The 12,662-nt window shown below is 43.8% G+C and overlaps 1 long non-coding RNA gene across 1 annotated transcript in view; it reads left to right on the top strand.

Annotated features, from left to right (window-relative positions):
• Positions 1-318: 318 nt before the first annotated feature.
• Positions 319-12,662, top strand: part of LOC147711274 (uncharacterized) — a 32,820-nt gene continuing 20,476 nt past the window's right edge. The window contains exons 1-2 of the long non-coding RNA XR_015295687.1: positions 319-509; positions 9,084-9,194. This is a non-coding gene — a long non-coding RNA (uncharacterized LOC147711274). The remainder of the gene's footprint in view (positions 510-9,083; positions 9,195-12,662) is intronic.

Here is a 12,662-nt window from a genome sequence, read left to right as displayed (position 1 = left end):
TGGAAAGATTCATTGACTGCGCAGCATAGGGGTGGGGGTGGGGTTGGAAAGATGGATTCACAAGGAGAGGGTTAGTTGTTTACACGGACTGGAGCCTCTGCTGTAATTAGGGACGCGTACTTTTCCACTTGCCAGTCAAAGATCTGGACGTTTTGTCGCGGCCCCGTTTCATTACCTTTGATCGCTACGTCACGGGGCGGACCACTTTTAGTTTACTCGCGGGGTCCGCGTAATAAAACACCCCTCATAGTGTCTCCACCGTGTGGCGGTCCACATCTATGACATAACAGGGTCCAGCCACTGCTTAGTTTCAAGGCAGTTGGAAGGTGACGAGTTAAAGCCTTTGATTTTGGACGATGGACATATTTAAGGCGGGTGTTCACTACAGATGTCCCAATATCTGCACCGCCCGGTAGCTAGCAATGGAGCCGCACGCAGGATAGGTGGGGCCCGGTTTAACCCAGTTCAAAGCCTATTGCTGACTTGCCCGGGTTTGCCTCCAAACTAAGGTGTGTATCTTGCCTCGAATCTCCCACGGTCGACTAGATTGATGACAGTGAGTTTGCTGGCATCCTTACACACCCCAGCCTGTGTTTTTCCAGGAGCTTAGGTTCAGATGTCTGGCGCTAGGAGTTTCGACTGCTGTCTGCTTTCCTCTCCCTATGTTGTGTTTCATGATCCTTAGGGCGCACAGAGAGTGTGCGTGCTGGCATTGGAGTCGCTTCTTAAATGCCATCACTGTCTGACCTACGGGTGTGAATTTATGGGTACACACAGAGGCGTAGCAGTCCAATTTGCAGCCCCGTGCCAGAAGGGTCCACTCAATGTCTGTTTTTTTTAACCATATATATAATTGCAGGTACCGGAGGGGGTTACATTGATGAAGTTCTGCGAAAACACTAGTTAGAGCAGGAACCTGCTTAGTTGTAAATAGTAACAGTGTAAGTGATGTCAACTTGGAATCGCTGTATGTATTTTTTTCTAGCAAAGATACCTGGCTTGCAGCATGGATTCTTATAGGTTCTTGAAGAGTGGGGGCAGGAGGCTGGCCAGGAAAGAGGAGGGCCCGGATGCCCAGAACTCTAGGAGATAAAAGTTGAAAATCTGCACCCATAGAAGTACTTCTTGAAGGAATGCAAATCTGCCACATTTGAGAATACACAAACATTGGCAGTAGTAGGCTTAAAAAGCTGCACCAGTATCAGGTTTCCATGCACACTACTGGCAATCAAAGACCCAAAAGGCAATGGGATGAATGCTTGCAGATAGTCTAGGTAGCATTCTAACCCATTGTTTTTCGCGCACTGTGCCAGTCTAGATGGAGGGCCTTATTCCGGTTTTGGCATGTGAAGTAAAGGTAAGAGGGGTGGTGGAGGACCCTCCATCCTGTTATTAATCTACCCATCAAATTTAGAGAAGTCCACCAGCCTGCAGACATCTTTATACATTGGCAGGAACCACGTCATGAGCGCTGTTGTCAATGTATGAAAAAAGTGAAGGTACCGGAGGGGGTTACATTGATGAAGTTCTGCGAAAACACTAGTTAGAGCAGGAACCTGCTTAGTTGTAAATAGTAACAGTGTAAGTGATGTCAACTTGGAATCGCTGTATGTATTTTTTTCTAGCAAAGATACCTGGCTTGCAGCATGGATTCTTATAGGTTCTTGAAGAGTGGGGGCAGGAGGCTGGCCAGGAAAGAGGAGGGCCCGGATGCCCAGAACTCTAGGAGATAAAAGTTGAAAATCTGCACCCATAGAAGTACTTCTTGAAGGAATGCAAATCTGCCACATTTGAGAATACACAAACATTGGCAGTAGTAGGCTTAAAAAGCTGCACCAGTATCAGGTTTCCATGCACACTACTGGCAATCAAAGACCCAAAAGGCAATGGGATGAATGCTTGCAGATAGTCTAGGTAGCATTCTAACCCATTGTTTTTCGCGCACTGTGCCAGTCTAGATGGAGGGCCTTATTCCGGTTTTGGCATGTGAAGTAAAGGTAAGAGGGGTGGTGGAGGACCCTCCATCCTGTTATTAATCTACCCATCAAATTTAGAGAAGTCCACCAGCCTGCAGACATCTTTATACATTGGCAGGAACCACGTCATGAGCGCTGTTGTCAATGTATGAAAAAAGTGAAATACCATTTCGAACATGACTGCCGGCTGACACACCTTTCCAAAGATTTTTATTTTTCAAAAGCAAACACCGAAGCAAGACTTTGTTTATGAAAATAAAAACCCAAAAAACGTATGGCCCCCCACGCCATGGGAGTTTTCTCCAGTTGGGGGGGGGGGGGGCGGGCGTTATTTTTGTATTGTCCTTCACCTGGCAGTGATGGACAGTTAAAAAAAAAAGCCATTTGACCGTCCACTCTAAATTGGGCACCTGGTCAGATGGCCATCCTCTAACTGTGCCTATTGCCATCAGTGACCCTAACACATACATGTTGCTCACTTATGAGCCTACCACACAACTCCAAGAGATGCTGGGGCAATTACTAGAAGAAGCATACAATAAGGATTGGATTGATGACTCTACCAAATCTTTCTTGGTTACAAGCCCATCCTCGACGTCCACAAATCTATATGATTCCTAAAATGCATAAAGATGCCACGGACCCACCGTTCCGACCGATTGTGTCGGGCTGTGGGTCTATCTTTGATCCAATCGGAAGATTTTTGGATATTTATTTACAACTTTTTGTGCAAAATTGGAGCACTTACCTAAAAGACACTACACACTTTTTGCAGAAATTATCCAGGTTAGACAATGATCCTCAATCTACCATTTTGCTGTGCACTATTGATGTGACAGCACTCTATACCAAGATCCCCCGTGCAGCAGGTCTTGAGGCGGTCGAATGGGCCTTATTGCAGACTGATCACATTGATATGGAACAAATATTCATTCTCCAACTTTTGAAATTTTGTTCACACAACAGTTATTTCCAATGGCAAAAGCAGTTTTTCGTTCAATTGACGGGGACCTCTATGCCAACATTTATATGTCCTAATATGAGTTCGAGCACATCATTACTAATCCGACATGGTGGGGAAAAATCCCTCTGTATTGTAGATACATTGACAACATTTTTTTGTTATGGCAGGATACGGATCAAGCATTGGTAGACATGATCAATACAGTGAACAATTTGAATCCACACATCCGTTTAACCTACACCATACATTCAGACTCTATTCATTATCTGGACGTTCAGGTCCACAAAACACCACAGAACAAATTTCAAACATCAGTTTATTCCAAACTGACAGATCGCAACAGCACTCTAGGTCATTCCAGTTTTCACCCAAGGGGATTGCTTAACAACTTACCATATTCACAGTTTATTAGGATACGCAGGATCTGTTCAGATCCTGTGACCTGTCAAGAGAAAATGGAGGAATACTCACAGCGATTTTTAAATCGCGGTTACCCTGAGCACACAGTGCAAGAATGTTTCCGAAAAGCCTTGTTGAAAACTCGTGATGAGTTACTACAGCCATCTATTAATGAGACAAGTAAGCGTATGGTATACGTCTCCAAATTCTCCACTGTTTCGCAGTCTGTGAAGAAAATAATTTTAAACCGCTGGGATTTATTACAGACTGAGGGAGATTTCCATGGCATTTTCCATGATAGACCCTTGTTTGCCTATACTAAAGGGTGCAATCTACGCACCTTATTGGCCAGATCTTCGAGAGCAGAACAGATTCAGTCTTTTGCAGGTGCAAAACGATGTAATAATTGTACCCACTGTAATATTGTGACAGTTGGCACCACTCTGACACATCCTACATCAGGCAAAAAATACCAACATAAGCACACCACAGACTGTAATTCAGTAAACGTGATTTATTGCATTAAGTGCCCTTGTGGCAAAGCGTATATCGGGAAGACTTCCCGTATGCTCAAAGTACGCATCACTGAGCATAAGAGCCGTATACGCACCAAGAACTCCACATCAAGTTTAGCAAGACACTGGGAAGAAGCCCATCATACGATAGCTCAACTACATGTACAAATAGTTGAGCAGATCATGGACAGACCAGGTCTAGACATCAACAGATTATTACTCCAGAGGGAGGTACATTGGATTCAAACCTTGGGGACAATGCATCCGTCAGGTCTTAATGATCGCCTAGACTTGATATGCTTTTTATGAATGTTGCAACTCTAGTCTTCTGGTTACTTTTTAATTTTTTCTTCTCGCCTTCAGGGTTGATATGCATTTATGATGGTTTGCTATTGTCCATTAGCGCCATCAGCCTGCACTGTGTATACTGTGTTATATTGTTTATGTTTTGATAGCAATATCTATGGTTGTCCCTTATTGGACTATTGTGCATGTCTGGCAACTTTGACATTCATTATTTGTTTTTCCTTTAGGTGTCTTATAAGCAATTACATGCTTTGAATGCCCTTCTTATCACTTGTTTAAGGGTTCAGTAACCTTCTTCACATATTCTTTTCTCATAATCAGCACCCATTCGGTCTGCACTGTTGTTTACACACTGCACAGTGTTTTCTTTTTCTTTCTCTCATTTTGTTTTTCGCGTTTTGATCTTGTACATTTTTGTATTGCTATTACATCAGGTGTATTCCACTTTTGATTTGTTTCACAATTTATGGGATACGGGTAGCAGCTTGCCTATATTTGTATTATCTAGGCAGGGTGTAGTTTATCCCTTGTATATTTAGCAAACTAGCAGCTCATTTGACATCCTCCTGTTGCCTTTGAGACGGGCATTATTTACTTTTGCTGAAATCCACCATTCCAAGATGGCGCCTGTTGGTTCATCCGCAGTCCGCCTTTCACTGGGACTCTGAGCTTGTTTCATGTTCATTGTGCCTCTTTTGAGTTGTTCACTTGTTTAATCCCGGGGAGTCAGATGGTCCTATCGATCCCCTTTTGGTTTCCTTTTTGTTTTGCATTTTCATGTCCACAGCAATTTGTTTTTTGCCAGTTTACGAGCAGTTTCAGGGGTTTTTGACCAATCCAAGATGGCGCTTATGGCTGTTTGGCGCGAGGCGGCTGTTTATGTTTATAACCCTATTGGGTTTGCTGTTGATATTAAGTGAGACGCCAGTCGTGGCGACGCTACGGTTTTTGAACCACTGAGGTTGTAATCCCTTCGAAATTAGGTTGGTGAGTTGGCTTTTTGTTTATAGTCGTTAGCATTAGTATCGTAGTTCGAATCATGTATGGTAGTTCCCCAGCGTGGTAACAGCTACTACTTCATTTCAGGATACTCTGGTGCACATTTGAAGACGTGTATATTGGAAGTAGCAGTCCTCCCTGTATTTAAAAAAGGTGATAAGACCCTTGCGGGGAATTACCGCCCTATAAGCCTTATCTACGCCCTGCAGAAAGTAATTGCCAGAAGGCTGCTGGGTAGAATCCAGTCTTGGATGAGTGAAGAAAATATCTTATCCCCGCTGCAAGCTGGCTTCAGAGCCAGTATAAGCACTGTCGACCAAGTACTTCGATTTGTTATGATCTACTGGAAGACAGTGCATCTAGGAGAAGGCACCATATACGCAGCGTTCGTGGATCTTAAATCTGCGTTCGATTTGGTCCCCAGAGAGAAGTTGTGGATAGCCCTGAATTGCATGGGTATGCCGCCTGAATTACTGGATCTGACCATCAGGCTACATGAATCTAACTTTGCCAGAGTGAGATGGGGGCGTCAGGGCCAGGTGACCGAGCCCTTCCCAGTGACCCGTGGAGTAAGACAAGGCTGTGTCTTGGCACCAACCTTGTTCTTACTCTTTATTAATCAAGTAGTACAGTTTCTTTCATCTACCCCGACAGATGCGCCAGTCTTGGGTGGGACAAGATTCCCCCTCTTAATTTTTGCCGATGATACTTTGATTTTGACAAAAACGCAGATGGGGCTCCAGACCGCAATAAATAAGTTTGTGGAGTTTTGTAAAATAAATGACCTCGAAATTAATGTTTCAAAAACCAAATTCATGGTTCTGACCAAGAACAAACCACTAAGGGGTCATGTAACCATAAACGGTACCATTTTGGAACAAGTAGGGGTGATGACCTACCTAGGGGTGGTTATCGACTATAGGCTGCGCTGGAAGGAGCAGATCGAGGCGCTCTATTTAAAATTTGCCCGGTTATCGGGTTGCCTTGTTAAAGAACAGCACTGCTCCCAAACTAAAAGAATTTTGGCAGCATTAAAAATTTTCAATGCCAAAATTAGTTCAGCCATCCTCTACGGTTCGGATCTGTGGGGTTATGTTGATCTTGCCTCATTGGATAAAATCCAGAACAAGTTTTTCCGTAGTCTGGTAGGTCTTCCAGCATCTTCACCATCACTCTCACTTACGTTAGACATGGGCTGTCAAACCATCAAAAATCAGGCACTCTATAGGATGGTAGCCCTTTGGAGACGTATTTGGTCCACTCCAGAACTTTCTATGTTTGCAAATGAAATTCGGGATGTGAGATTGACATCAGGGTCAGGGAATATATCCTGGTTTAAGAATGTGAAGGCAACTCTCTATAGAATGGGTCTTCACATGCAGTGGTCAGATCCAGTAAACCAGGCTTTTCCGTCGAAAAAAGAATTTAAACTACTGTTTTGGGCCACAGTCAAAGAAGATTTGGTTATGCTTTCACAGAAACACAACCTGACAGGCATCTTTTTGCTCCATAAAGTGGTCACTCACACTGAGACATATTGGGACAACATCAAAAGTGCAGATAGGAAACTCTATCATCAATTTAGAGTTGGCACCCTGCCAATTTGTAATTTGTAATTTGTAACTGGGTTTTGTATCGCGCCAACTCACCGACAGGTCTCAAAGCGCTACTGACTAAGTACAGCAACAAAGATGAAATAGGAGTATAGGGGTGTCTAATCCAGTAGCCGACTATTGAGATGGGAATGCGTCTTTAAAGAGTAAGGTTTTCAAGGACTTCCTAAAATGGAGAAGATTGGGTTCTCTGCGAAGCGCCTCCGGTAGCTTGTTCCAGATGGTAGGAGCCTGAACTGAAAAAGATCTGCCTCCTTTTGTTGTTAACTTGAAACGTGGACAGGATAGCAGAAAAGATCCGGACGATCGCAGGGCGCGCTTAGGTTCGTATATTTCGAGCCTTTCTTTTATGTAGGCTGGCGCCTGTCCATGAATTGCTTTGTGGCAGATACACATACTCTTAAATTCAACTCTCTGCACCATAGGCAGCCAATGTAGCCTATAGAGCAGAGGGGAGGCATGAGTCCTCCTCGGCATTCCAAAAATCAGACGTGCTGCGTCATTCAGGATAACCTGAAGACGGTTGATGGAGTTTTTTGGAAGGCCGAGGTACAACGCATTGCCATAGTCTATTCTAGACACTATTGTGGCTGAGACAATAGTTCACAGCATATTCCTAGAGAGCAGGGGGGCGAGTTTGCGTAGTTGCCTGATCAGGTTGGTGCAGGATCCAACTACCGCGGATACTTGGTTGGCCATCGAGAGTTCCTGATCGATTTTCATCCCAAGACTCTTGACACTAGGGCACGGTTTTGGAGTAGGTCCTAGTTCTTGTGGCCAAAACAAATCATTCCAGGGGGAAGTAGAGGTTGAGACTACGAGGACTTCTGTTTTATCTGGATTGATTTTCAGCAAATTGGACGACATCCAGTTCACTGTAAATCGTAGTATGTCTTGGGCCTTGGACTGAGCCGATGGTGTATTGTCGATACTCAGCAACAGCTGAGTATCGTCGGCATAGTTAAAAACTTTACAATTCATGTTTGCCAGGGACATTATCAATGGTTGTAGGTAAAGATTAAATAAAAGCGGAGAGAGCGCTGATCCCTGCGGGACTCCGCAGGCTAACATGCCCACGTCTGAGACCTGGTCTGCCAACTGGATCTTCTGCGTCCTTCCTGTCAAGAAAGCTGTTAGCCATTTGAGGGCTTGCTCTCCTATCCCAAACCTAGCCAGTCTGTCCAGGAGCAGTGCATGGCTGACAGTATCAAACGCCGCTGAAAGATCTAATAATATCAGGGCGCTTGGCTTTTTACTGTCAGCCATGCATCTTAGCTCATCCAGTACCGACAGCATTACTAGTTCTGTGCTATGGTGGGCACGAAAACCAGCTTGCCGCTCCTGGAGAAGGTGGTGGGATTCCAGGAGGGATGACAGGGATTTTAGTACGTGCTGTTCTAGTACCTTTGACAGAAATGGCAGCTGGGAGATTGGCCTGTAGTTCTTCAGGCTAGTTGGGTCAGCTCCAGGCTTTTTTATCAGGGGTCTGACGCGTGCCTCTTTGAAGGTAGATGGTAATGATCCAGTGGCTAGTGAGGTGTTTAAAAGATCTAAAATCTGGTCTTCTAGAATCGGTATTGCTAGCCGAAGGATGTCGGGCGGGCAGGGATCAGCGGGGGAACCTGATTTGGTGGATACTACAAGTTGTCTCAGAATGGTGGAATCGATTTCGGGGAAGCTGGTGAAGACAGGGATTGAAGGGTTTGAAAGAGGCAGTTGTTCGATGTAGGAGACTGGGTTATCCTTCTTGATGTCAGACAAGATGGTCGCTACTTTTTCGAGGGAAAGGGAGTTTACCAACAAATGGCATAATCAACCGTCCTTGCACTGTCCCTGGTGTAGTGAGCTAAAGGAAACCATGGGGCATTTTCTCTTTGCTTGCCCTGCATACTGTGCACCACGTCGGAAATGGCTTAAACCCATCTGTAGAAGGGTTAATACACGGGTGTGGGAAGAAGCGCTGCTTATTCTGAGATATAATACAGCCGAGTGGATTTCCATAGGTATGGCGAAATACCTTGGATGGGCGTGGACCATCAGAGTTAGGCACCTTTCAGGAAGATAACTGAGATCTGTATGTTAACTATATAAGTGAGATCACACGCTGTGTAGTCACTCATTGATTTAATCTATGAATTGTGAATTTGTAAATCTTTTTTTTTTTTTTTTTTAATGACTGTTATAAACGTCTTGTGATGCTATTTAATCAAATTTTTAAAGTGTATTGATGGTTATTTAGAACCGTTTTCTTAAGATTTGTATTAACCTTGTTGTATATGTGTATGCATTTTATTTGTTGTCTTTTATGAAGAAACCTTCGAAATAAAGACGTTAAAAAAACTGAAACTGGAAGTGGCAGTAGTGGGGGATGCCGCAACTTTGATGTTTGGTCTAGGCACATGCTACCGTTTATCAAGAGCGGGTGAGTGTTTGGTTTACCATTTGCGCAGCCTTTTTTCTATCAGCTATTTTACTATCAGCATATGTATACGTTGTTTGATGAGTTTGCCATTCCCATTTATTTCTAGCTTTGTGTACGAGTGCATTTACTGCCTTCATAGTCAGTAACACGCTTCTTGAACCTTCCCTAGTGGCGTAGGAATTCGGTGAAAAGCACAGCCAGGTACATTGCTCGGCAGCAATGTCAAAGTTTCTCTGAGTTTCAAGTGCACGTTTTTTTTCACAGGGGACCGAATAGTAGTTACTTTCTGTTCTGCTTCACCGCTATTTTGTCACAGTAGGTTTTATCTGTGTTTTAAATGCACGTTTTTCCTTCACGGGGGAGCATTTAGTAGTTTCTTTTTTTCTGCTTGATTTCCATTCTGTCACATGTGGTTTACCTTCGGGATTAATTGGCATATCTCTTTTTAGTTCTCACCATTGCGGTGTCCACTTTCAATTCCTTTCAGTCTTGCTTATTAAGACACAGTACTCGCGTTTTGATCACTCTTATGTGAGTGTCTGCTGTTTATTATGTTACTTCTCCAGCTACATATGTTCATCCCTTCCCCTACAGATTGGCCCCTGAAGAAGGGACCTTCATGTCCCGAAATGCATCGGGCCCCAACAAGCAGTATTGCGACAATTTGGCTGGATTGATATTTGTGTATTTACACTAGTTGACAATGTTATGATCCTATTTTCATCATATATGTGAATATGTTTGCTCTGTTTAAAAATATTTGACTGAATACGTTTGACCACAGTTACCTGTAAAGATTTACATTTACAAGTATTATGGCGTCTATGTTTTTCATTTTTGATATATTGAGCTGATTTTGTTAAGACAGTAGGAAGGTCACACAGTGACCACTTGTGCACAGTGCGCAGTGGAGTTACCGTGTTCGGTAACTTTACCTATTCTTTGTTGGCTGACCCTTGTGAGACAGCAAGAGTCCCACTGCGGCACCATTGTATTCAAGCTGTTCATCATAAGTTTAACAATTGATTACTAAAGAATAATTGGTGTGCGCTTCCCTCCTTCTAATCCAATTGATTGAGCCATCTGAAGAAGTTTTACAGTAAAGAAGTAAATTTGAATCTCTTGACATAAAATTTGCAGTCCGCCCGACTCAAAATGAGACGGTCACATCTTGAGTATGGCGGACAGGATACTCCATCACTGTTGTAAAGGAGTACCTGTCCACCAAACATTAAATCGGCCCAAGGCCCCCTTAATGCAAATCAGTACTGATACTGCTTCCCATGGAAACAATCCATATCAAAGTTTGGCCATTTCACCCATATACCCTCCGGCCCTCTGTTTTTTTTTAAATTGGGAAATTTTAGATTCATACCCCCTGAAGCCCACTGACGAAGCTGCACTCCTGGCTGCATAATATGCAGATTTTATCAAAATTAAATGCTGTTTCCAGCTAATTCGATTCAAAAGTTACTAAAAATGTGCACATGCTCCCTCATCTAAGAAGCCCCTTCGCAAAGGTTGACTGGATATCTATCAGTTGTTAATTGCTGTATTTAGTTTTCAAAGTGGTCCTAATAAGGTGATATCTTTTCCCAGACAGTGATACAATATGTGACAAAATAATGATGCAATGCTATCACAAAATGTGCCGCATTACACAGCATAATTGACTTTTTTTTGCCACATACATATGTCAACCCTGCCGCATAACTTGGTCCTCCCCTGCTGCATAATTCCAGAGGCCCAGTTTACCACCATACATCTCCTCTCATACTAGGAAGGAGTTGCAGCATGCTCTTAATAGGTTCTGGAAAGCATAAGACACACAATTGATGGACGGAATGCAGAACAAATCAAAACATTCACCCCCAGTCAAGAGATCTGGGTTAAATCCATCATTCTTTTGCTCACCATGCCACCCCAGTTTAGACCTGGCCATATGCAAATCAGTCTTGACCCTGTGCCTCATGGGAACAGTCCAGCCCGAACTGCCAAGCCAGGTCCTCCCTGGACCGGAAGCTAGCATCCTACGACCTGTTTCGGGGTTTCATCCCTCTTCAGCCAGAATAGCTTGATTCCAGACCCACGTCTGGGCATACCTAGAGCACTTAGGGCAAGAAAGCAAAGGACACACCCTGAACCGGAAACTAGCATCCCAGGATTGGTTTCGGGGTTTTACACCTCTTCAGCCAGGATAGCTTCCAATGGGGCACAGGCTCAAGACTGATTTGCATATGGCTGGGTCCAAACTGGAATGGCATGGTGAGCGAAAAAATTATGGATTTAGGCCCAGATCTCTGTACTGTGGTGAATGTATGTCATTGTTCTGCATTCTGTCTCTCAATTGTTCTTTTTGCACTTAATAGGTGCTGAGCGGAAAACAGATTGGATAGGGTGGCTAAACATACGTCGTTATTTACATTTATTGTCCTTTATTTGGGGCACTTTTCCGTTGTTCACAATGAAATCTTTAATGGAACTGTTTGTCCGTAATTTCCATGGTGCCTGTTGACAGCCAATTATGTGGTTCCATTCGTCCTACACAGACGCCAACGGCGACCATAAATTGTGGTCACACTGTCGTTAAGGTGACCTAGGATTGGCTTACACGTCTCCCAGCCAATCCAAGCACTCACCAGACACATTGGTGGTCATGTAAAGCGCTCCAATACTTTTGGGTCGGATTCGAGCTATATAAATCTTAAAAAATGTGCCTTTGTTCGTTTGACCCTGCTGATTGGGTATGCCTTGGGTTACTTTTGTGCAACTTGCCATCTCCGATCACATTCCACATAGCGGACCAGGACCTCTCTTGTGAAGTGAAACTACTTCTGAGGTGCTCACTGCACATGCCTGGCCCCTGCCGGTCCTCTTCATGCACACACTCTCCTCAGGAGCAATGGTACTATGTAACTTAGGCAGGACCGATCATCCCTAGACTCGAGATCAGATCCCATGCCAGCATTCAGCTTGCGAGGTTTTTGCGCTCCTCTAATCTCCCCGTAAGGTCACAATGCGGGGAGCAATGCCGATACACGGCGATATTTATTTCATTGCATTTCCGTTTATGCTACACTGAGTAAACGCAGGATAAAGAGGGAAAATGTACCCGAAATGCGGATTCTATTATGTTTTTGCATGTTTAAAGATGGCGCAACGCTCAGTTGCAATGTATTCAGTCCATCCACTATGTTTAGTCAATGTATGACTGCATCAATACCCATGCTAACCTGGGAAGCGTGACTAACACTGACGAAGGCTTGATGCTGAAACGCGTCTGTTAGCTCTGTAAATTAACTTTGATGGTGTGAGCACGAAATTTGGTTCTACGAGTGCGGTTCTTCTGAGGGGGATTCTTGGAAGCGGAGCGCTATATATATATATAGTCGCCAGTAGGTAGTTATAGTTAGGACATCCGGAAATCCGCAACATTCTTGTGATAAAATATATTAGTGAGGCCTGTGA

The sequence above is a fragment of the Lissotriton vulgaris genome, chromosome 5, assembly GCF_964263255.1.
Source record: "Lissotriton vulgaris chromosome 5, aLisVul1.2, whole genome shotgun sequence".
Taxonomy (NCBI): domain Eukaryota; kingdom Metazoa; phylum Chordata; class Amphibia; order Caudata; family Salamandridae; genus Lissotriton; species Lissotriton vulgaris.
The sequence above is the reverse complement of the archived record's forward strand: the minus strand, read 5'-3'. Positions and strand labels throughout refer to the sequence as shown.